At 40.2% G+C, this 24311-nt stretch overlaps 1 protein-coding gene across 4 annotated transcripts in view; it reads right to left on the reverse strand.

Moving 5' to 3' along the window:
- The window catches only part of SETD4 (SET domain containing 4), a 286569-nt gene that overhangs the window by 249659 nt on the left and 12599 nt on the right, over positions 1-24311 (reverse strand). For all 4 annotated transcript variants that reach the window (XM_070597440.1, XM_070597423.1, XM_070597442.1 and 1 more), the window contains exon 2: positions 10585-10768. The gene's annotated coding sequence lies outside the window, so the exon portion shown is untranslated. The remainder of the gene's footprint in view (positions 1-10584; positions 10769-24311) is intronic.

Here is a 24311-nt window from a genome sequence, read left to right on the forward strand (position 1 = left end):
TTTTTCACGACTGTGTGAAGATTAGAAGAGAGGCTCCAAGTTCCCAGACTCCGGGTAGATTTATATTGAGGGCTTCAGGCAGAGTCCCCCCTTAGCCACGTTCTGTTCTTTTCCTGCATGTAAACTTGCCAATTACTGCCTGAGCTCATTTCTTATAGGATCTTGCTAAAAGCAGCCACCAGACATCACTGTTCTGAGTTTTTCCCATGTGGAAAAGATACATGAGCTGCTTTCTAAGTTATCAGAGGGAGCAGGTTATCAAATGTTTTGTCACAGCACAACAGTGGTCATCAGCTTCCCAGGTGTTGTCTACGCAACCACTGAGCTAATAGCAGCAGTTTTAGCACATCAACAGAGCACTGCACTTCTAGTGCCAAAGTCTGAATTCGTTCATCTGGAGGCTAAGATGCTGCAATAGAGACTCAGTAATATGATTATTTAAATACTAGAGAAGTTGGTTTGTTTCACATAATAGTATAAAGGATGGCAGGTGGCCGAGGACAGGCCAATGGCTCTGGGTCCTGCAGTCATCTGAGGTCCAGACTGGAGGTGGCTCTGTCATCTTCAACATTTGGCTTCTACCATCTGTGTCCAAGTTTGAGGCTGTCCCTGTCATATTTTTCCCACCAGAAGGAAGATAAAAGGAATGCGTCCTGAGTAAACACCTGAGAACAATGACCTGTTATTTCTCATAATTCTTCCAATTACCTGGGTGGTTATTCAGGTCTGGGCCAGCTTGGCTGGAACCGGGGAGTCCAGGAAGCCTCATTCTCATGTCTCGGACTGCGGCAGGACTTCTGTCTCCATGTGGTGCCTCAGTCTGAGCTCACATCCTAATTAATACACTTATTTTTTTTAATTTTTATATTTTAAAAACATCACATATTGAGTGTGACAAGTCAATAATGAAGACAATCCAATTGAAAGATGGTCAAACGATATGTATTGATGTTTCTGCAAAGGAGAGCTAGAAATGGCCAATAGACACATGAAAAGATGCTCAAAGTTATTAACCATCAGGGAAATGCAAATCAAAACTACAATGAGATAACACTTCATACACACTAGGATGGTCATGATAAAAAATACAGACAATAACAAATGCTGGTGAGAATGTAGAGAATTTGGAACCTTCGTACATTGCTAGTGGGAATGTAAAATGGTGCAGGTGCTATGGAATACAATTTGACAGTTCCCCATAAAGTTAAACACAGAATTACCATATGATCCAGTAATTCCAGTGCTAGATATATAACCAAAAGAAATCAAAACATATGTCCACACAAAAACTTGTCAATAAATGTGTGTAGCAGTATTATCCATAGTAATACTCAAAAACTAGAAAGAACTCCAAGTGTCAACTCCACGTGTTGAATGAATAAATCAAATGTGATATCCAGACAATGGAATATTAGTTGACAATAAAAAGCAATGAAGTACTGACACATGCTACAACATGGACAAACCTTGAAAACATTATGCTGAGGGAAAGAAGCCAGTCACAAAAGACTATATATTGTACAGTTACATTTATATTGTGTCCAAAATAAGCAAATCTATTGGGACAGAAAGTAAATTAATGGTTGCCTAGGGCTAGTGGGCTCAAGGGGAAGTGAGGAGGCTCTCGAACCCTCAACGGGGTGTGGGGTCTTTTCATGAACCCTAAGTGACCACCTAGGCAACTTTGTCTAGAGGCTCGGCTGATCAGATTCCCATTTACCACTGCAGTGCTCCAGGCGCCAAGGTGGTTTTTTCTTTTGAGGGGAGAAACAGCTCCTGCGTCAGACATCCTTTGGGTGAGTGATCTTGTTAAAATGCACCTCTGCCTAAATTGTCTAATAATCTCATCAGAACTGTGGGTTAGAGTCCCCACTGGGGAGATTTTTGCCAGCTAAACTCCCAAGGCTAGAATTGGGGGTGTGCATCCCACTCCAACAGAGACAATATAAAAGGATTACAGCCACTGGGGCACTCAAGGATCAGGTTAGAGTCCCAAACGCTGGGTTAGAGTCCCAGAGGACCCTGGGTCAGAGTCCCAGAATATTGGATTTCTGTGTCTGGTCATGTTTGTCTATGTCGGAATCTATTTGTTAAAATTGCTGTTTGGGGACTGAGTTTCTCAGTGACCATAACAAACTCTAGTTAGAAATTACCTTGCTGTTTGCAGCCACTTTGGTAAAAGCCCCCTAAAATGGGAATAACTATAAAGGGCTAGTAAGATAACCCGGGATAATTTAAAATTATAGTGGCCACTGTGGGCTCTTTTTGAGCTTTCAAACCAAGACTCAAAGAAAGCCTTAATTGTTAATGAGTCAGGCACGCCACCTTCTGGCACAATTGCTCAAAGACTAAAGGTTCCGGAAGTTGGAAATATTTACAAAGAACTGCAAGATCTTACCCAGCTTGTTTCACGTCCTGAGGGCTTGGTTTGATAATCACCAGGTTGTGAGGTGGAAAGAGGGGGTCCCAAAAATAAGGTGAGACAAAAATCTGGTTGCACCCCATTTTGTGGTCAGATACGGTCAGACAGAAATGTGGTTGCACTCCCTTTTGGAGCTAAGAGTCCTACCAAGCTGCCATCAGCCTCAGGGGAATTACATTGGCCGTTAGAAGGAACACTCTGATTAAGTAAGATCATTTAAGAAGTGCACTTAAAAGCAAAGACTCCACAATTCCAAAGTAACCTTATTGAAAGTTTTGTCACAAAAAGAAAAATTTAGGTTATGAAGGGCACCTAAAGAAAAGCCTATTAGGTCACAGCTTTACAGACATCCCACCATCCACCTTCAAAGGAGAGCTCAATCTCTGAGAGATTTTCTAGGTAACTGCTAGGTGAAAGATTACTGAAGTTATTCAATACTGCCAGGTATAATTATTGTTTGTCCTGGTTGAAACCTGACAAGATATTTCAAAGGATTTAGCAAATTATAATCAGAAATTCAGCCAAACTGGAAGCTGATATTCCGAGCCTGATGAGAATTTTCTTTCCAGGCCTTCTTCCCAAAGTTAAAATAAAACTAAGCACCTAGAGGGAAAGAGCAAATTAGGGATGAAGTAGTTGGACAGGTAGATCAACGTATAAGGTCATTTAAGTTACAACCCCATTTCATCACAAAACTTGAAACGCAGGTCTGGACCCCGTTCACATCTACCCACTTCCTATATATCCAAAAGCCTGTAACCTCTCTGGGAACTGTTATCTAGGCCACCACCACTTCCTAAGGCTGAAGAAAAAAAGAAGAAAAAGGAAAGAAAAACTGCCTAGAGTGTGCCTTTGCCCAAAATCTAGCATCTTGAGTGTCTTCTCCACAAATATTAATAGAAAAAGCTTCAAACAAAATTTGCATTCAATTATTCTTTTACAACTAGTGAGCTTTGCATGACTGTGCCTGATTCATGGCAGTGATTTTTAAACAATACTTGTGGAATCTCTGTGTATGTGTGTCTATAGATGTTATATATATGTGATATTTGTACCTCCAGATGGTATAATTTCTGAAAGAGCTCTATTTAATTGGCTTAAACACTTATGTAAATGTAATAGAAACTAACCCAATTGTCTTTCAAGTTAAAGTGAAATAAAACAATCTTTAGCAAGTAAAAGCTTATTTAAGTTTTTTGGTTTGATTAAAATAAACATGTTTTGGGAGTGATCAGCATTGGATATGATACAGACATGATATTTCATTTCAAAATTTGTCAGGAAAGAAAATAACTTAGAATAATAGCTGATTTTGCCTAATGCCTCATGAAGCTTTATAGGCAATCTAAATAATTATTAGGAACAAGTAAACTAAGTAGATATAAAAAATAAAAGTGGGGCTGGCCCCATGGCCAAGTGATTAAGTTCATGCACTCCATGGTGGCCTAGGGTTTGCCAGTTCAGATCCCAGGCATGGACCTACACAATGCTGTGGCAGCATCCCACATAAAATAGATGAAGACTGGCAACACACATTAGCTCAGGGCCTATCTCCCTAACCAATTAAAAAATGAAAAACCTTTCCCAGGAAGGAAATTATATCTTTAGCAGGAATCTGTGCAAAGTAAGTTCGATGATCAAACAGGTGACAGGATGTCCTTGAAGAAGTTTCAATGAGAACCAAGGCCCCAAACTGACAAATGTCCCACAGAACAGGAGCAGGTAGCATTTTTTTAAGCACCAACCATGTGCTTTACCCTGCTGTTGTCTTCAATTTCAGGTCCCGATGCCCAAGCTTTTTAGGATTTTGAAGACTCTATTTTCTGATTGAAAAATAGGGAGCCACATTTGAGAAAACACCCTTTAAATGTGGTGCTAGCTTGGGTTTCATCAGAAGTGAGTTTACAAATCCCTGCTAGCTATATCATAACCCTTAAGGCATTCACTTCAAGATCTGTCCACAAGAGCCATGAACTCCAGGTGCGCCTTAACTTTATTTGCTATGCAACTTGGTTTTGTGGAGTTGGCCCTATTAGGAGAAATCAGAGTGTAGACCTAGAATTAAGTTTTGTCCATAAACTCTCATACACTGCTGGTGGGAGTACAAACTGTTGCAGCCACTATGGAAAACAGTATGGAGATTCCTCAAAAAATGAAGAATACAAATACCATATGATCCAGCTATTCCACTGCTGGTATCTATCCAAAGAACAAGAAAACATGAATATGTAAAGATATATGCACCCTATGTTCACTGCAGCATTATTCACAATAGCCAAGACTTGGAAGCAACCTAGGTGCCCATCAAGGGAGGAATGGATAAAGAAGATGTAGTATATATATACACAACAGAATACTACTCAGCCGTAAAAAAGATGAAATCTTCCATTTGCAACAACACGGATGGACCTTGAGAGTATTACGCTAAACAAAGTGAGTCAGAGAGAGAAAGTCAGATACCATATGATCTCACTAATAAACAGAAGGTAAAAACAACAACAAACAAATACATAGAGACAGAGATTGGATTGGTGGTTACCAGAGGGGAAGCGGGGAGGCAGGAGGGTGAAAGGGGTGATTAAGCACATGAGTGTGGTGATAGATTGTTATTTGTCTTTGGGTGGTGAACATGATATAATCTACACAGAAATCGAAACATAATGATGTACACCTGAAATTTATATATTTATAAACCAATGTCACTGCAATAAAAAAAAATCTAATAAATCAGATTTTTAATAGCAAAAAAAAAAGTATTGTCCACAAAGCTACTTACACAAGTTACAGTTCGCTCTTTAGCCAGCCCTGGTGGTCTAGAGTTAAGATTCCCAGTCTCACCACCGTGGCCCGGGTTCATTTCCCGTCAGGGAACCACACCATCCATGTGTCTGGTGTCACACTCTGGTGGCTGCACACTGCTGTGATGCTGAAAGCTATGCCACCGGTATTTCAAATCCCAGCAGGGTCCCCCATGGTGCACAGATTTCAGCAGAGCTTCCAGACTAAGACAGACTAGGAGAGAGGAGCTGGACCCACTTTCAAAGGGGGCTAGGAGTCAGAATGAACTTAACAGTACTAACAGCACAACAGCAGGTCTTTCTTACCTGAAACAAATATTTGAGGATCCAAGCTGGGGCACACTTAGGAGAATTAGTGGGGGAACTCACAAACCAGGGAGCTGGATGTTAACAACGTTTATCCAGCGCTTGCTAGATGTGCCTTTTTAGAGATGCTCACACAGGTTCTTCTTTAGGCCTCATAATACCTCCATGAGCTGGTACTACTATAACCCCTATTTTTACAGAGGAGGAAACAGGCTTCAAACGCAATGGGATTGTAAAGAAATCAGTGAAACTGAATGCAACTGGTCGGAGTGCTGACGCCTATGATCACTCATCCTTGCCGGATTCAAGATGAATGAACACAGGCAAGGTGAGAGCCACGTGACCAGGACATACCAGAAAGAGAGAAAGGGCGCCACCTAGTGACCGTTCTGATCGGTGGTCAGAAGCAGTTGAATTTCTTTGTAATTATGCAGTATTTAAGATACAGAAGGAGATTAAAAAAATACAGCACTGATGAACCACCACGCAGCTTAAAAGTTTTAAATGTTTTCTTCACTTATTTTAAATAAATACGTGCACACAATAAAAATCAAAATGAACAAAGGATAGATATAGTGAAAAGGCAGCCTCTCTATCCCCTGGCTACCCTCCCCAGAAGCAAGCTGTTACCAATTTCTCATGCGCCCTTCCAGAGATATCTGTTTAAATAAATATTTCTTATACAAAATGGCAGCACACTGTGGCAGGCAGAGTAACGCCTCCTCCCCAAGAGGTCCCCGTCCCAATCCCGGAAACCTGTGACTACGTGACCTAACACGACAAGAGGGATTTTGCAGATGTCATTCAGGTTAAGGATTCTGAGATGGGGAGATTATCCTGGATTATCCAGGTGGGCCCAATGCCATTGTACTAATCCTCAAAACTGAGAGCCTTCCCAGGCTGTAGTCAGTCAGAAGGAGATGTAACTATGAAAGAGTGGTCAGAGATGCAACGTCCTGGGCTTTGAAGATGTAAGAGGCCAAGGAATGCAGGAAGCCCCTAGAAGCTGGAAAGGAAAAAAAGAATTCCCTCCTAGAACCTCCAGAAAGAAACGCAGCCTGGCTGACACCTTGAATTTAGCCCAGTAAGACCTGTGTCCGACTTCCTACCCACAGAACCGTAAGATAGGAAATTTGTGTGGTATTAAGCCACTAAGTTTGTGACAATTTGCTGCAGCAACAAGAGAAACCTAATATCCACACTATATGGTACTTTGTCTTTCTCATTTATTATATTTTGAAGCCTCTTCCCTTCCCTACGTTTACAGCTGCCTCCTTCTTTCTAATGGCTGCATAGCATCCCATCACATAGGTGTTTACCCACTCCACTTGAGAGGTGCTTAGGCTGAGTCTCCCACAAATGACTCATAGATAAGTCTGCAATGCACTACTTCCCAGTTTTCCTCACCTGATAGCACACACACATACGCTAGTGCTTACATAGCACCCTGAAGTGGACTGGAGGCACCGAGGCCAATTACATTGAGCTTTGACAAAAAAAGCTTGCTGTATTTTCTTTATATTATACAATTAAAAGAATAAAATATAAAGTACTAGGGAAGATATTAAATATTAAATTTGTGTAAAATTTCTAAAGTCTTTTCAATTTTTTAAGGGAGAAACTTGATTTTCCATTCGTTTTTTATTTTTAATATCAGGCTGTATGCTTGCAATAGAGTTGATTCTCATGATTCGCGGTCGTTATGTTCTATAAAGTCACTGCAAACATTGAATTCATGAATGGTGAATTATTGCTTCTTGGGGTAGGTTTCTGCCAGCTTCTGGTCAGAACATTGTCACCTGAAATGCCATTTGCCAACATCCTTGCAAAACAAACCGGTTCCATTAACATCAAAAACCTGCTCTTCCTCATAACCCTTTCCCTGACAACACTCAGCAGCTCTTTTAAACTATTCCGCAGTTTCCGGATCTGGAGAAACTATCTACCACATTTTTCACACAGTATCGCCTTTTGAGGCATGAGAGCCAGCCAGTCCTGGCCAAAGAGACTGTCACAATTTTTCTGATCCTGGATAACACGACTATAAATTTCTTTGGCTTTCAGCCTCACAACGATGCTCTCGACTACACCTTTTTTTTAATCAGTGGACATGTTGTGAATCCACAAATTTAGCCACCTTTCCATCTTTTCTCAGCTTCATCACACACCCTAGCTGTTACTTTAGCGCTTTTCAGGGAAGCCTCACGTACAGATCATGAATTTCCTCTCCCTTTTTCTGATGTGCCATGTCATTGATTCATTAACATCGAGCTCACAGCCAGCAGCACTAAAACTCAAAGGGTAACAGAATATGCCACCCCAAAATATGCATGTAGGAGTGCAGGACACGCTACACCAAAATATACCGTTTTGGTACATTGATTATTTAGGGCTGTCGGCACTGGGAAAACAAGAAATGCAGGAGGGCTTCCTCTGAACTCCCTTATCTGCCTGAAGACAGGTCCTCCTAAAGGAACTCGGCTGTTATACATCTCCTCCCCAGGCGTGTCATCAGCAGGGACGATGGACTCATCACAGGAGAGGAAACGAGAAGTCGGTACCACTCCCAGAGAAACTATCATATCTCCCATCTGTTCTTCTAAGGGTCCCTTCGTCTTTCCTGAAAATCCTTTCCTCTCCCTTAAGAGGCCTATAGCCTCCCTCCCCTTTCCCTATTAAAATGGGATTTAATCCTGAATGCTAAGCCACCTCAGCAGTTACTCATTTTTCCCTGAGTATCTCCCATGTGCACACGATGTAGACATGCCAATAAGCCTGCTTGTTTTTCTCTTGTTCATCTGTCTTTTATTACAGGCGTCTCAGCTAAGAACTCAGAAGCTTGGAGGGTGACAAATAGAAATGGCAAGCAATAGGATATATCGGACAATATGAGGAAGCCAGTTGGTGTAAACCTAATTCGGCCTCACTTTGTTTTTCCAAAAGGGCCTGACATGGCTGTTGAGCATGCATTGTACATCTGCTTTAAGTATTTGCTGTGTCCCACAGACAAGAACGAATGGCCTTAAGATAAAGGTGCAACTTCCCCCACTGGCAACTCCTTAAGGATAAGCATCTCTCCCTGGGCTAGGAACTGACTGCTCCACTCACCTGTGACCTCCCAGCTTGAGACACAGACCTGCCACCCTGCTGTGTGCACCGAGACAGCAGACCTACTAACTGCTGTGTCCATCAATCGCTGTGCTGACAGAGCAGTCTCAGGACTATTGTAAAAGGAACATTTCAATCATATGTGAAACATGCTCTTTGAGGGCATCTAACCACTCTGTACACCCACTTCTTTGGTGTCCTTCCTTCCTTGGAGAAGGAAGGCCCCAGGCTAAGCTACTCCTCACATTTTGGCTCAGAATAAACTCAACCCAATTTTCATTTATAGATTGGTTACGGATTATTTGTGCTGACAAGGGGAAATTGTTTTTCTCCCCCTACAAACTCAGGCCTGAAGGAAGCTTATCTAACACATCTGTTTTCTCCATAAGGCACATCACAGCCTTCTTGCACTTAGGGACACCAGACAGCACTTCAACACAATGCTCAAGCCATTTCAAACAGCAAAACCACCAACAAAAAGCATAAAAATGCAGAACACATGGCGCTAAATAAACCATGAAAAGGACACTTGTTTATAGTATGAGAGAAGAAATAAGGCACAGTGTCACTTTCTTTAATGATCTATAAATAAATTTATACATTTATATGTATTCACACAGTACAACCTCTATAATTTCTCTTTTTTAGCCCAATTTATTTTTTTTGTTTTGTTTTGTTTGGTGAGGAAGATTCACAGTGAGCTAACATCTGTTGCCCAGTCTTCCTCTTACTTTTCTTTTTTTTTTTTGCTTGAGAAAGATTTGCCCTGAGCTAACATCTGTGCCAATCTTCCTCTGCTTTGTATGTGGGATGCTGCCACAGCATGGCCGATGAGTGGAGTAGGTCTATGCCAGGACCTGAACCCATAAACCCCATGCCACCAAAGCAGAACACATGGAACTTTAACCACTTGGCCAGGGGGCAGGCCTCTACTTTTTAAAATTATTTCATTCAGGTCATAATGGTTTACAACATTGTGAAATTTCAGGTGTACATTATTATTTCTCAGTTTCTGTATAGACTGCACTGCGCTCACCCCCAATACAGTCTAATTTTTATCCCTCATCATATATATGTGCCCTTCAACTGTTTCACCCACCCCTCAACCCCCTTCCCCTCTGGGAACCACTAATCTGTTCTCTTTCCACGTGTTGTTCTCTGTCCATGTGTTGGTTTATCTTCCACATATGAGTGGAATCACGTAGTGTTTGTCTTTTTCTGTCTGGCTTCTTTTGTTTAGCATAATACCCTCAAGATCCATCCATGTTGATGCAAATGGGACAATTTTGCCCTTTTTTATGGCTCAGTAGCATTCCATTGTGTGTGTGTGTGTGTGTGTGTGTGTGTGTGTGTGTATAAAAAATAGTTTTCTGATGGGTTCTTTAGGTTTTCTATATATATAATCATGTCATCTGCAAACAGCAAGAGTTTGGATAGCTTTCAAATTTGGATACCTTTTATTTCTTTTTCTTGCCTTATTGCTCTGGGCAAAACCTCCAGTACTATATTGAATAGGAATGGCAAAGTAGGCCCTTGTCTTGTTCCTGTTCTCAGAGGGATGGCTTTCAGTTTTTCACCATTGCGTATGATGTTGGCTGTGGGTTTGTCATATATGGTCTTTATTATGTTGAGGAACTTTCCTTTTATACCCATTTTATTGAAAGTTTTTATCATAAATGGATGTTGGATCTTGTCAAACACGTTCTCTGCATCTATTGAGATGATCATGTGATTTTTATACTTCATTTTGTCAATGTCATTTATTACATTTATTTCTGGGTGTTGAACCATCCCTGCATCCCTGGTAGAAATCCCAATTGATCATGGTGTATGATTCTTTTAATGTATTGTTGTATCTGGTTTGCCAATATTTTATTGAGGATTTTTGTACCTATGTTCATTAGCAATATTGATCTGTAATTTTCCTTCTTTGTGTTGTGTTGTCCTTACCTGGTTTTGGAGTCAGGGTTAGGTTGACCTCACAGAATGAGTTAGGAAGCAATCTGTCTTCTTCAATTTTTTGGAATAGTTTGAGTAGGACAGGTATTACAGAGACTGTCACTTTTCTTTTGTTACCTCAGCTGGGAACCTGCGCATCTTCAGGTGACTCAAATTTTTGCCACACTGTGTATATCTGCAAATGAGTGGGAAAGCATTATGAGTATTGATTTGGGAGTTACAAATAAATTTTATTGAGGAGGCAAATTCACCAATAGAAATCCAACTGTATACGCAATACCTCATCAAAATGACTTTTTTTTTAATCACCCAGGGATAATGTTTACTAATCTTTGGGTCTATTTCCTTTCGGAAATTAAATTACATATATAATTCTCTTTTCAAATAGCATAATACTGCATATAACGTTTTAAATTTAATGTCAAAATTTGAGCATTTTCCCATGTTATAAATATTCTTATAAACATAGTGTTTTTTAAAAGATGATCTCTTCAAATGTTTTTAGAGTAACCATTGATCAGAAACTTCATTTTCACATATAGGCAGTAACAAACAGGAGACTTTTTCCCCATTTTCCAAAACTTGTCTGTTCTTGCCATTAAGCAGATTTCAGATAATCCAATCTCTTTATCTCATGATTCAAAGGAACCAACCTATTCTTTAAATCTAGTAGCTTTGGCTTTTATTCACAGATTAACGTTTTCTTGTGATATTGCAAAGGGATTTTAAATCCAACCAAACTTTTCCATTTCAAATCAGCACTCTCCAAAAGAAGTAGAATGTAAGCCACAAATGCAAGCACATGTAACTTTAAATTTTGTGGTAGTTACACGAAAGTGAAAAAAACTAGTGAAATTAGTTTTAACATATTTTATTTAACCCAACACAACCGAAATATCATCAATGCAACAGGTAATGAGTATGAAAAATATAAATGAGATAATTTATAACTTTTTGTACCAAGTCCTTGAAATTTTAACATGTATGGCACATTCCAGTTTAGACCAGTTATACTTCAAGTGTTTGATAACCACATGTGCTTGATGGCTACCATATCGAACAGCATAGTTGTATTTCAAAATAATGATGAAGCCTTTCCTCAAGCATGTGCAGATATTACTCTACTGAGTGTATAATTCTTCTTCACGATTCAGTTTATAAGACTGACTAGTGATTGCCAGTACACAATTTCTAAACTCTCTTTCAAAAGTCGAATTTTTGCTTTAAATACACAAAATTTTTAAATATTCATTTATATATATGTATACACACATATATAAAATACATTTTCACATGGTCCATGCAATATTCTTTAAGTTCAAGTGTTCAAATGCCAGTTAAAAGAAAAAAATAGGGGCCGGCCCCATGGTCAAGTGTTTAAGTTCACACTCTCGACTTCGGCGGCCCAGGGTTTCACCAGTTCAGTTCTTGGGTGTGGACATGCACCGCTCATCAGGCCATGCTGATGCGGTGTCCCATATAGCGAAACCAGAGGTACTCACAACTAGAATATACAACTAGGTACTGGGGGGGGGGGGGGGGGGCTTTGGGGAGAAGAAAAAAAAGAAAAGATTGGCAACAGATGTTAGTGCAGATGCCAATCTTTAAAAAAAAAACCAACAGAGTTGACCTAATCTTTACTGCGTAATAAACAACTTTAAAATATTTTTGGACTAATTGTCAGTCTGGAGAGTCAGATGACTTCCCAGCTCGTACAAGCTGGCTAAGACTTGTCACGTGATCCCTGCCTCCTATTATTCATACCCTGGTGCAGCCTCCTGCCACATTGTATCAGAGCTGGCTTGAGTGACCAATAGACGTGGCAAAGTAATGGTATGTAACTTATGGAACTAGATCATCAAAGACACTTTGGCTTTAGTCTTCTTCACTATCTCCTGGATCACTTGCTCTGGAGGAAGCCAGCTGCCACATCTTGAGTCCACCCAAGCAGCTCATGGAGAGGTCACATGGCTAAGAACTGAGGTCTCCAACCAAGAGACATATGTGTCAACAGTGTTGGAAGGGATCCTCCAGCCCCAGTCAAGCCTTCAGATGAGTGCAGCCCCAGCTGACATCTTGACTGCAACCTCATGAGAGATCCTGAGCCAGAACTACCCAGCTAAGCCACTCCCAAGTTCCTGATCTGCAGAAACGGGGGGAAAATAAATGTTTCCTGTTTCAACCACTAAGTTTTGTAGTAATTTGTTATACAACCATATGTTACTAATACATTACTTTAATTTTTAAGTTTTAATTAAAATTAGTGATGGGGACGGGCCAGCTCAGTGGCATAGCAGTCAAGTTCGTGCACTCTGCTTTGGCAACCCGGGGTTTGCCGGTTCAGAACCCGGGTGCAGACCTAACACCATTTATCAAGCCATGCTTTGGCAGGTGTCCCACATGTAAAATAGAAGAAGACGGGCACAGATGTTAGCTTGGGGCCAACCTTCCTGGAAAAAAAAACTTAGTGATTGGGAACTATACCTATAAAATTCTATTTAGATATAAAGTACTTAAGGGATTCAAGACTTTTACAGCTTCAGAAATTTGGTATTTCAAAAAATATATTTTGCATCAGTCACTTCAAGAAGACTTTAAAATAAATTAATTTTTTAAACTAAGCATAGATGAGCAAAATAGAATATTAAAATGTTTTACTTAAATTCTGAAAAATTGACAAAATATTTAGGTATTATTTTGAAAAATTACTTTCTAAAGCCATAAAGTCTATAATGGCTTTACTGTATCAACTTTATTATGTTCAATTAATACTTTTGGAAAGAAATCCTTCTATGAACTAAATTATAAATTGTTAAAATTATATATCTTATAAATGAATAATTATATGTTGTGCATAATTATATATTAAAATATATAATAATTATATATATTAATAATTTTATATTCATTCTAAAATTCTATCAAGAATAGATTTGCTAAATGTGAACTTCAAAAGCCAATAAGATACTACAACATGAACCTTGAAACATGTTAAGCGAAACTAGTCAGTGACAAAAGACCACATATATTATGATTCCATTCATATGAAATTTCCAGAATAGGCAAATCTATAGATGGAAAATAGCTTAGTGGTTGCCTAGGGCAGGGGGCATGGGGGTAACTACTAACTGGTATGGTGTTTCTTTTTGAGATGATGAAAATATTCTAAATTTATTGTGACGGTTGCACAATTCTGTAAATATACTAAGAACCACTGAATTGTACGCTTTAAATGGGTGCATTGTTCAGTACTTGAATTAAATCTCAAAGCTTTTTAAAAAGGGAAAGGTCAAAGAACAAGAGTTGCTAAATAGCAGACGATACATATATCTCTTGACAGCGACACAATTCTTTCCCAAGGAACATAATGTCTCCCCAAAATGACTGCTAAAGAATCTTCTCTTCTGCAGACCCCTGATAATTAGGTGTACTCATCACCAGGTGAAACAGAAAGGAGCAGAAAGCAGGAGACAGCCATGAAAGAAAGTCAGTGTGGCTCCTGATTCCTGATGCTTTAAAGTCTGCTTTCAAAAGGGGTCCCCCAAGCTTGGCTCCACACTATACGGAGCCTGGGGATACAATGGAATGAGGTGCAGTGTGAGGGGCTGACAACCGCACCTGGCTCTGAGCAAGAACTCAATCAAGATTAGCTCCCATTTATTTAAAGATCTAGGAAGGGAGAAAGGGACGGAGGGAAGAGAAAGTTAACAATCCAATTAAGTTTTCTTTAGAGACACCTAATGCCAGATAACAAAAAACAACAGTAAAGATATATATAATTTCTCATGATGATAGAAAAAGTACGAATATGAAGGCAAAATTACATCAAAAGAAAACTAAATGTTATACACGCAGGCAAGAATCCTTATTCGTGATAAACAAATCAGCATTAAGTCACTTATTAGACTAATTGAAACGAATCAACAGAAAAGTTAAAGAAAGATCCTGTAGGAGGCTGATTCATGTCCACGCAAAATTCATGTCCGCGCACAACTGCAGAACGTGGCCTGAAATGGAAATACGATCTTTACAATGTAATTAGTTAAGATGAGGTCATACTGGACGAGGGAGGGCCCTAAATCCAATGAATAGTGTCCTTGTAAGAAGAAGAGAGGACACACAGACACACAGGAGAGAAGGTGGCAGAGACTGAAGTGATGCAGCCACAAGCCAACGAACGCCAAGGATGGCCAGCGACCCCCGGAGGCTGGGAGAGCAAGGAAGGATTCTTTGATAGAGCCTTGAGAGGGAGCGTGGGCCTGTCGACACCTGGATATCAGACTTCCAGCCGCCAGAACTGTGAGAATAAGTTTCTAATGTTTTAAGTCCCCTAGTTTGTAGTACTTAGTATGACAGCCACAGGAAATGGATCCAGATGCCGTGAAGTGTAGCCACTAGACCACCAGAGGGCAGTGTCCACCATCAAATACCACATACGCATAAACTTGGGCCCAAAATGATTACTGAAGTTTACAGAGAAAGACACACAGTGTTCAGATATAATTTAAATACTTGTACCTTTTTAATGATGGTAAAAAAGTTATAATTTATCACTTTAAAAAATTTACAACCATTATCATCTTGCTGGATAATTTGTGACCTTTCTAGCAACTTGGCTGGGAGCTGATTTTAAAGAACATCCTTGTCCTACTGTCATTTCACACCCAGGGGAAGGTATCTGTAAGATGAATTCCTCCAACAGTTTCTCTTCCAGGAAGAGGTACATACTTTTAATTTCAACAGACAGGGCCTAATTCCTCTCCAAGGAGGCAATACTACATTACATTCTCACCAGAAATGTACAAGAATGGCTGTTTTTCCCCAGCTTTGGCAAAACTGCTCTAGAACAAGCAGTGATGTGGGTCTCAAGGACAAAGCTGAGGGCCCTTAGATCCACATTTCCTAGCTCAGGTGCTTCACCAGCCTGATGGGTATTAAAGATCCCCAGCCTTCCAGAAACACTTCTCTACTGACCATGCGTGTGGCCAACGCCCCTTTCAGGCACGGAACCCAGCTTTTCAGACAGCACACTTAAACAAATGTCCATACCACATTTTCAGGGAGAATGTCTTGCTCCAAGTCTGTGGCGTTTACAATAACTAGCACCCTTTTCCCTGAGTCTCCCTGAACACTGAGGCGAGAAACCAATTCTAGGGTACCATAGGGATAGCCACCATGTAGCCTCAAGAATAGCCCTCACACTCATGTATATATGGTCAACCAATAGACGACAAGAGAGCCAAGAATATTCAACAGAAAAAAGACAGTCTGTTCAATAAATGGTGCTGCGAAAATTGGATATTCACATGTAAAAAAAATGAAAGATTCCTATTTTACACCACTCGCAAAAATTAACTCAAAATGGATTAAAGACTTAAATATAAGACCTGAAACCATAAAACTCCTAGAATAGGGGCCAGCCCCGTGGCTGAGTGGTTAAGTTCGTGTTCTCTGCTGCGGCAGTCCAGGGTTTCGCCAGTTTGAATCCTGGGTGGGGACACGGCACCACTTGTCAGGCCATGCTGAGGCAGCGTCCCACATGCCACAACTAGAAGGACCCACAACTAAGAATATACAACTATGTACTGGGGGCCTTTGGGGAGAAAAAAGGAAAAGATTTTAAAAATCTTTAAAAAAAAAAAAAAAACCCTAGAATAAAACATAGGAAAAAAGCTCTTTGACATGGGTCTTGGCAATGATTTTTTTGGATATGATACCTAAAGCAAAAGGAATAAAAAAAACCAAGTGGGACTACATCAAACCAAAAAGTTTCTGCACAGCTAGGAAACCATCAATAAAATGAAAAGACAACCAATAGAATGGGAAAAAAAATTTGCAAACCATATATCTGACATGGGGTTACTAGCCAAAATATATTAAGAACTCATACAACTCAAGAACAAAAAATCAAATAATCCAATTAAAAATGGGAAAAGGACCTGAATAGACATTTTTCCAAAGAAGATATACAAATAACCAACAGGTACACGAAAAGGTGCTTGACGTCACTAATCATCAGGGAAATGCAAATCAAAACCATGAGATATCACCTCACTTCTGTTAGAATGGCTGTCATCAAAAAGACAAGAGATTGCAAGAGTTGGCAAGCAAGTGGAGGAAAGGGAACCCTTGTGCACTGTTGGTAGGAATGTAAATTGGTGCTGCCACTATGGAAAACAGTATGAGGGTATCACTAAAATTTAAAAATTGAAATCCCACTTCTGAGAATACATCTGAAGGAAACAAATGGATCATTGAATAAATTGAAGGAGAAACCAAAAAATATCTGCAGAGAAATGAAAACATACCATACCAACTCATAAGGGATGCAGCAAAAGCTGTATTAAGAGGGAAATTCATTGCAATAAAAGCTCACCTTAACAAACAAGAAAAATCCCAAATAAGCAATCTCAAACCACACCTAAGCGAATTAGATAAAGAAGAACAAAGTCCAAAGTCAGCAGAAGGAGAGAAATAATAAAAATCAGAGCAGAAATAAATGCAATTGAAACAAAAAAAGGCAGTATAAAGGATCAATGAAACAAAAAGATGGTTCTTTGAGAAGATAAACAAAATTGACAACCCTCTAGCCAGACTTACAAAGAAAAAAAGAGAAAGTTCAGGTAAATAAAATTAGAAATGAAAGAGGAGAAATAACAAGAGATACTACAGAAATAGAAAGGATTACAAGAGAATACTACAAAAAACTATATGCCAACAAAATGGACAGTCTAGAAGAAACGGATAAATCCTGAGACTCTTACAACCTCCCAAAGATGAATCAAGAAGAAATAGAGAATCTGAATACAACAATCACAAGTAAAGAGATTGAAACAGTGATCAAAAGCATCCCTTAAAATAAAAGCCCAGGACCAGACGGCTTCCCTGGAGAATTTTACAAAACTTTCACAGAGGATTTAATACCTATCCTTATCAAGCTATTCCAAAAAATTTGGGAAGATGGTATGCTTCCTAACACATACTATGAGGCCAACATCACTCTGATACTAGAGCCTGAGAAGGACAACAGAAAAAAGGAAAACCACAGGCCAATATCACTGATGAACATAGATGCAAAAATCATCAACAAAATATTGGCAAACCGAATACAGTATTTCATTGAAAAGATCATACATCATGACCAAGTGAGATTTATACCAGGGACTTAGGGAGGGTTCAACATCCACAAATCAACGTGATAAACCACATTAACAAAATGAGGGCTAAAAACCACATGACCATCTCAATAGATGCAGAGAAAACATTTGGCAAGATCCAACAGCCATTTGTGATAAAAAAAGAAACTCTTAACAAAATGGGAATAGAAGGAAATTATCTCAACATAATAAAGGCCATATATGACAAACCCACAGCCAATATCATACTCAATGGGGAAAAACTGAACACCATCCCTCTGAGAACAGGAACAAGACAAGGATGCCCACTATCACCACCCATATTCAACATAGTACTGGAGGTTTTGGCCAGAGCAATTAGGCAAAAGGAAGGCATAAAAGGAATCCAAATAGGGAATTAAGAAGTGAAACTCTTGCTGTTTGCAGACAACATGATCTTATATAGAGAAATATTAGAAATAATTAACAACTACTGTAAAGTTGCAGGGTACAAAATCAACTGACAAAAATCAGTTGCATTTCTGTACTCTAATAACAAACTTACAGAAAGAGAACTCAAGAATATACTTCCATTTACAATCGCAACAAAAATAAATAAAGTACCTAGGAATAAATTTAACTAAGGAGGTGAAGGACTTATACAATGAAAACTGTAAGACATTGTTGAAAGAAATAGAGGATGACATAAAGACATGGAAAGACATTCCATGCACATGGATTGGAAGAATAAACACAGTTACAATGGCCATACTACCCAAAGCAATCTACAGATTCAACGCAATCCCAATCAGAATCCTAATGACATTCTTCACGGAAATAGAACAAACAATCCTAAAATTCACATGGGGCAACCAAAGACCCCAAAATGCTAAAGCAATACTGAGAAAAAAGAACAAAGCTGGAGGCACCACAATCCCTGACTTCAAAACGTACTACAAAGTCATAGTGATCAAAACAGCATGGTACTGGTACAATAACAGGCACACAGGTCAATGGAACAGAACTGAAAGCCCAGAAATAAAACTGCACATCTACAGACAGCTACTCTTTGACAAAAGTGCCAAGAATATACAATGGAGAAAAGGTTGTCTCTTCAATAAATGGTGTTGGGAAAACTGAACAGCCACACGCAAAAGAATGAAAGTAGACCATTATCTCACGCCATGCACAAAAATCAACTCAAAATGGATCAAAGACTTGAAGATAAGTCCTGAAACCATAAAAGTCCTGGAAGATAATATAGGTAGTACATGCTTTGACATCAAACTTAAAAGGATCTTTTCAAATACCATGTCTTAGACAAGGGAAACAAAAGAAAAAATAAATGTGAGACTTCATCGGGCTAAAGAGCTTCTGCAAGGCAAAAGAAACTAGGATCAAAACAAAAAGACACCCCACCAATTGGGAGAAAATATTTGCAAATCATATATCCAATAAGAAGTTAATCTCCATAATATATAAGGAACTCACATAACTGCACAACAAAAAAACAAACAGCCCGATCAAAAAATGGGCAGAGGATATGAACAGACATTTTTCCAAAGAAGATATACAGATGGCCAATAAACACAAGAAAAGATGTTCAGCATCACTAATCATCAGAGAAATGCAAATCAAAACTACAGTAAGATACCACCTTACGCCTATTAAAATGGCTAAAATCACCAAGACTAAAAATAACAAATGTGGGAGAGGGTGTGGAGAAAAGGGAGCCCTCATACACTGCTGTTGGGAATGCAAACTGGTGCAGCCACTATGGAAACTATCATGGAGACTCCTCAAAAAACTAAAAATAGAACTACCATATGACCAAGCTATCCCACTACTGGGATCTACTCAAACAACTTGAAATCAACAATCCAAAGTAGCATATGCACCCCTATGTTCCCTGCAGCACTATTCACAATAGCCAAGACATGGAAACAATCCAAGTGCCTATCAACTGATGATTGGATAAAGAGGATGTGGTATATATATATATACAATGGAATACTACTCAGCCATAAAAAAAGACAAAATCATCCCATTTGCAACAACATGGATGGACCTGGAGGGAATTATGCTAAGAGAAATAAGCCAGTCTGAGAAAGACAAACACCATATGATTTCACTCATATGTGGAATATAAACAAACACACGGACAAAGAAAACAGTTCAGGGGTGACTAAGGGAAGGAGGTTGGGGACGAGCACAGGGGGTGATGGGGAGCACTTATGTGGTGACTCACAAGAAATAATGTACAACTGAAATTTCACAGTGATGTAAACTATTATGAACTCAATTAAAAAAATTTTTAATTTAAAAAAAGAAGCAAATTCTGCTATATACTACAACATGGATGAACCTCAATTGAGGACATTATGCTGAGTGAAATAAGCTAGTCATAAAAAGACAATTACTGCATGATTCCACTTAGATGAGGTATCCAAAGTGGTCAAATTCATAGAAACAAAGTACAATGTGGTTACCAGGGGCAAGGGTATGGGAATGAGGCGTTGTTGTTCAAGGAGTATACAGTTTCAGGCTTGCAAAAAAACCTAGACATCTATTACACAATAATACCCACATAGTTAACACTGCTGTAGTGCACACTGAAAAATGGTTAAGATGGTGTATTTTATGTTATGTGTTCCTTACCATAATAAAAAAAAAAAAGTATAGTAAGAAAGAATAGCCATCTCACACTTGCTTGTCCCACCTCCTGCCTGCCTGGCCAAGCCCTCCTGGGACCTTGGCTGACCCCATCCTCAGCATCCAGGAGAGCGCCATAGGAGCGGAAGGTGGGCCTGCAGCAAAGTGAGGCGAGACGTCCGGGATCTGCCTTCTCCCCAACACCTTCCATGGCACTCACGTGGCACCACGGTTCTGATCCTAAACCACTTCCTTGTCCACCCCTGGGCAGGACAGGGGTTGAAGAATGGAGGATGGAGAAGAGCAGGAGGGCTGTTACCAAGCTGTCTGTTGACTTCTTCATTTGACTCAGGAACCTGACCTGAATCTTGCTTCTAGAAAGACAATGGGCCCCATTCCTGCCCGGGCCTGCCTTCAGCAACCCAAAGGTTCTGAGAAGCTGACGGGAGTCAACAGTGCTTCCTTTAAGGTGAGGCTGGAGACAGGTTCTCCTTGTCTCCCATCTCTGCCTAAATTATCTGCCTCTAGCAAAGAAATGTGGCCAGAGTCATGATCCTGCCTAGCACTGCTCCTGTTTTCCAGGAGGACCTCAAAAATAGCTGTAAGCAAATGAATGTGCTGGTTTTAGATGTCTGTCCATCTCCCCTTGCTGGAGAATTTAATAACAGCAGACATTTACATCAGGTTCCCATGTGCTCTAAGCACCTTTACAATATTAACTCATTTAATCCTTATAGCAATCATAAGAGCTGGGCACTATAATTCTTCCCACCTTACAAATGAGCAAACTGAGGCACGGAGCAATTGTAAACCTTGCCCAAGACCACACAGCCCGTAAGCAGCAGAGCTGGGAGCAGCTCCACGGGGGCAGGGAGCTTCTCCCCCCGACTGTTCACTCCTAACCAGGCCTGGTACCTAACAGGTGCTCAAGTATTTCCTGGAGGGATGTGGATGGATGCACGCCGTGCACATCCAGTGCCCTAGATGATGACAGTCCTTTGAAGGAAAAGAACCCTGAACACACCATGTTGCTGGTAAACTCTTTGTTACCCTAATGACTTAGGAAATACGAAGGGACAGTGAGTGCAAAGCCAGTTCAACAGGAATCACAGCTGTAAAAGACCACCAGAACCCATATCTCTTCTGAACAGGTACCCATGGCTGTTTAGATGGTGGGAATGTGGGTGAGTGACAGGAGCTTGCTCATCACTTCTGCTTTCAGGAAAGACACATCTACCAACCAGGTCAGGTTTTTCACGAGACAGAGAGTATCGAGTGGCTTTTTCCCTTTAATTTGTTCTTTCTCTACCCTCTGGAATGTATCAAAGTTTTCTTCCCTAAACCAGTCCTTTTCCTAAAAGATTTGTTCAGCATTCAAATGCTGTGTGATATGCTGTACTGGACAGAAATGAAGGGTGTTTTCCCCCCATCCTGCAGGTGAGGTGGGAATCCTCCATGATAACTGCTAGTTTCTGATTGCTGCTGTAACAAATTACCATCAACGTGGGGGCTTAACAAAAACGTATAATCTTACAGTTCTGGAGGTCAGAAGTCCTAAAGTCAAGGTGTCAACAGAGTTGTGTTCCTTCTGTAGGCTCTAGGAGAGGGCCCATTTCCATGCCTTTTCTAGCTTCTGGAAGCCACCTGCATTCCTTGGCTCCTGGTCCCTTCCTCCATCTGCAAAGCCGGCAGTGTAGCATCTTCAAATCTCTCTCTCTCTCCTCTGCTTTTGTCTTACATCCCCTTCTGTGACTCTGATCTTCCTGTTCCCCGGTAATAAGGAAACTGGTGATTACCTTGGGCACACCACAATGATCCAGAGCAATCTACTCATCTCAGATTCTCAATTTAATCACATCTGCAAAGTCCCTTCTGCCATGCAAAGTATCACTCACAGGTTCTGGGGATCAGGATGTGGAAATGTGAGGGAGGGAGGGGCATTATTCTGTCTACACAAAACCTCTGTCATTTCCAAACTCTTTCTCCTCTCTTTCAAAAACCCCAGCTCTTTTGAAGATTGTGTCATTCTTAATCAATTCACCCTCCTCGTTACTATAACCCAGTGGCTCCCTATTTGCTGCATTTGGAATCACTAGGAGAGCTTTTAAAACTCCCAATGCCTGGGTCACACCCCAGACCAATTAAATCGCAATGTCTGGGGATGGGAGCCAGGCATCAGTGCTTTTTTTTTTTTTTAGATCCCCAGGGGATTCTAACGTGAAAATTTGGGGAGCCACTGCTATGAGTGAGATGTCCCCCAAACCACCCCTCACACCCCTTCATTGATTGATGTGAGAAGGACCTGCTACACAATTTTCAGGGCCCAGCGTGAGGACCCTTGTCAAAAAATCAAGAATTTCAGGACAGTCACAGCAGAGGATGCACACCTGGAGGCCAGCGCACGGCTCTGGGATCTTCTGCTCTCCATTCCTATCCTCATCTCTGATGAGGTCAGGAGTCATGTGCAGGATCCGTCCAGTATTTTGGCTTCCCAGTCCTTTGACCTCCTTCACACCAGCAAGATTTTCCTACCCACTTCATGTGGTTCATACACACAGCCTCTCAGATCTTGACCTCAAAACATGCCACACTCACCCCCAGGACCTGGCTTTCCCTCGTGGGTGCCCTGCCTTCAGAGACCTCCATTCCAACAACTCTACTGTTTTTCCCTCATTCAAAATCTCCACCTTCCTTGTATCCTTTCTTCCATCCTTAGAGGCCATAGCCCTACACTATAATCCCTTCCTTGCAAACACCCTTCACTCTGCTGTGTGAGCCTGGCAAAACACCAACCCTCAAACTTCACTAAGTAATATTTCACTAGTACATTGCACTAGCAGCTGGAGGATGCTGGGCGGACATTGCAGGAGGCTGATCATACTTTCTTGACATTTATGGCCACAGATCCCAAATGGGCCCCCCCGCTCTGTTAGTCAGCGCCACCCAATTCCCTAATAAATTCACTTTCCCACTCTGCAAGATGGCTATTCTTTCCTCAGACCTCCCTAATTGATCCCTCTTGCTAATGCCCTCAAATTGCTCAACCTTCAAAGAGAAAATAATGCCCTCGAGAAGAGCCAGCCAACATGCCAGCAACTAGATGCACACACTTTGCCTTCCCTCCCATTACAAGAGGGGCCTGATTCCAAGGCCAAGCCCCCACCTGAGCCCTAGATCTCATCAGAACTCACCTTCGCACACATTTGGTTCTTGAATCAGTCCCTTTCTCGCCTTCACCAATTTTTACCTCTTTGAGATTATTGCCTTTGCATAAAACATGCTTTAATATCTCTCCCAGCTTTTAAAATTCTTTTTAAAAAATTCAAGTCATACAACATATGCTCTCTGACTACAATGGAATTAAGTTAGAAATCAATAGCAAGATATCTGGGAAAATCCACAAATAGTTGGAAACTAAAAATATATACTTCTCAAAGAAGATATCAAAAGGTAAATTACAAAGTATTTTAAACTGAAATTGAAAATACAACCTATCAATGTTTATGGAACGTCACCATCATAGTACTTAAAGGGAAATTAATAGCCCTTACTGTCTACACTAGAAAAGAAGAAAGACCTCAAATCAATGACCTCAGCTTCCATGGTAAGAAACTAGAAAAAGAGCAAATAAAACCCAAAATGAGAAGAAGAAAGGAAAGAAAGATTAGAACAGAAATATAATCAGAAAAAAAATCAGTGAAACCAAAAGCTGCATCCTTGAGAAAAATCAATAAAATTCGTAAGCCTCTAGCCAGACTGATCGGGGGAAAAAAATGAAAGACACAAATTACCAATATTAGGAATGAGAGAGGTGGCAATCACTACCAATGTTAAAAGGATTGATAAGGGCATGTTATGATCAACTTCATGTCAATAGAGTCAATAACTTAGATGAACTATACAATTTTGAAAAATATGAATGAAGTTCACTCAAGAAGAAATAGAAAACTT

This window comes from Equus przewalskii, chromosome 27 (genome assembly GCF_037783145.1).
Source record: "Equus przewalskii isolate Varuska chromosome 27, EquPr2, whole genome shotgun sequence".
Classification (NCBI taxonomy): domain Eukaryota; kingdom Metazoa; phylum Chordata; class Mammalia; order Perissodactyla; family Equidae; genus Equus; species Equus przewalskii.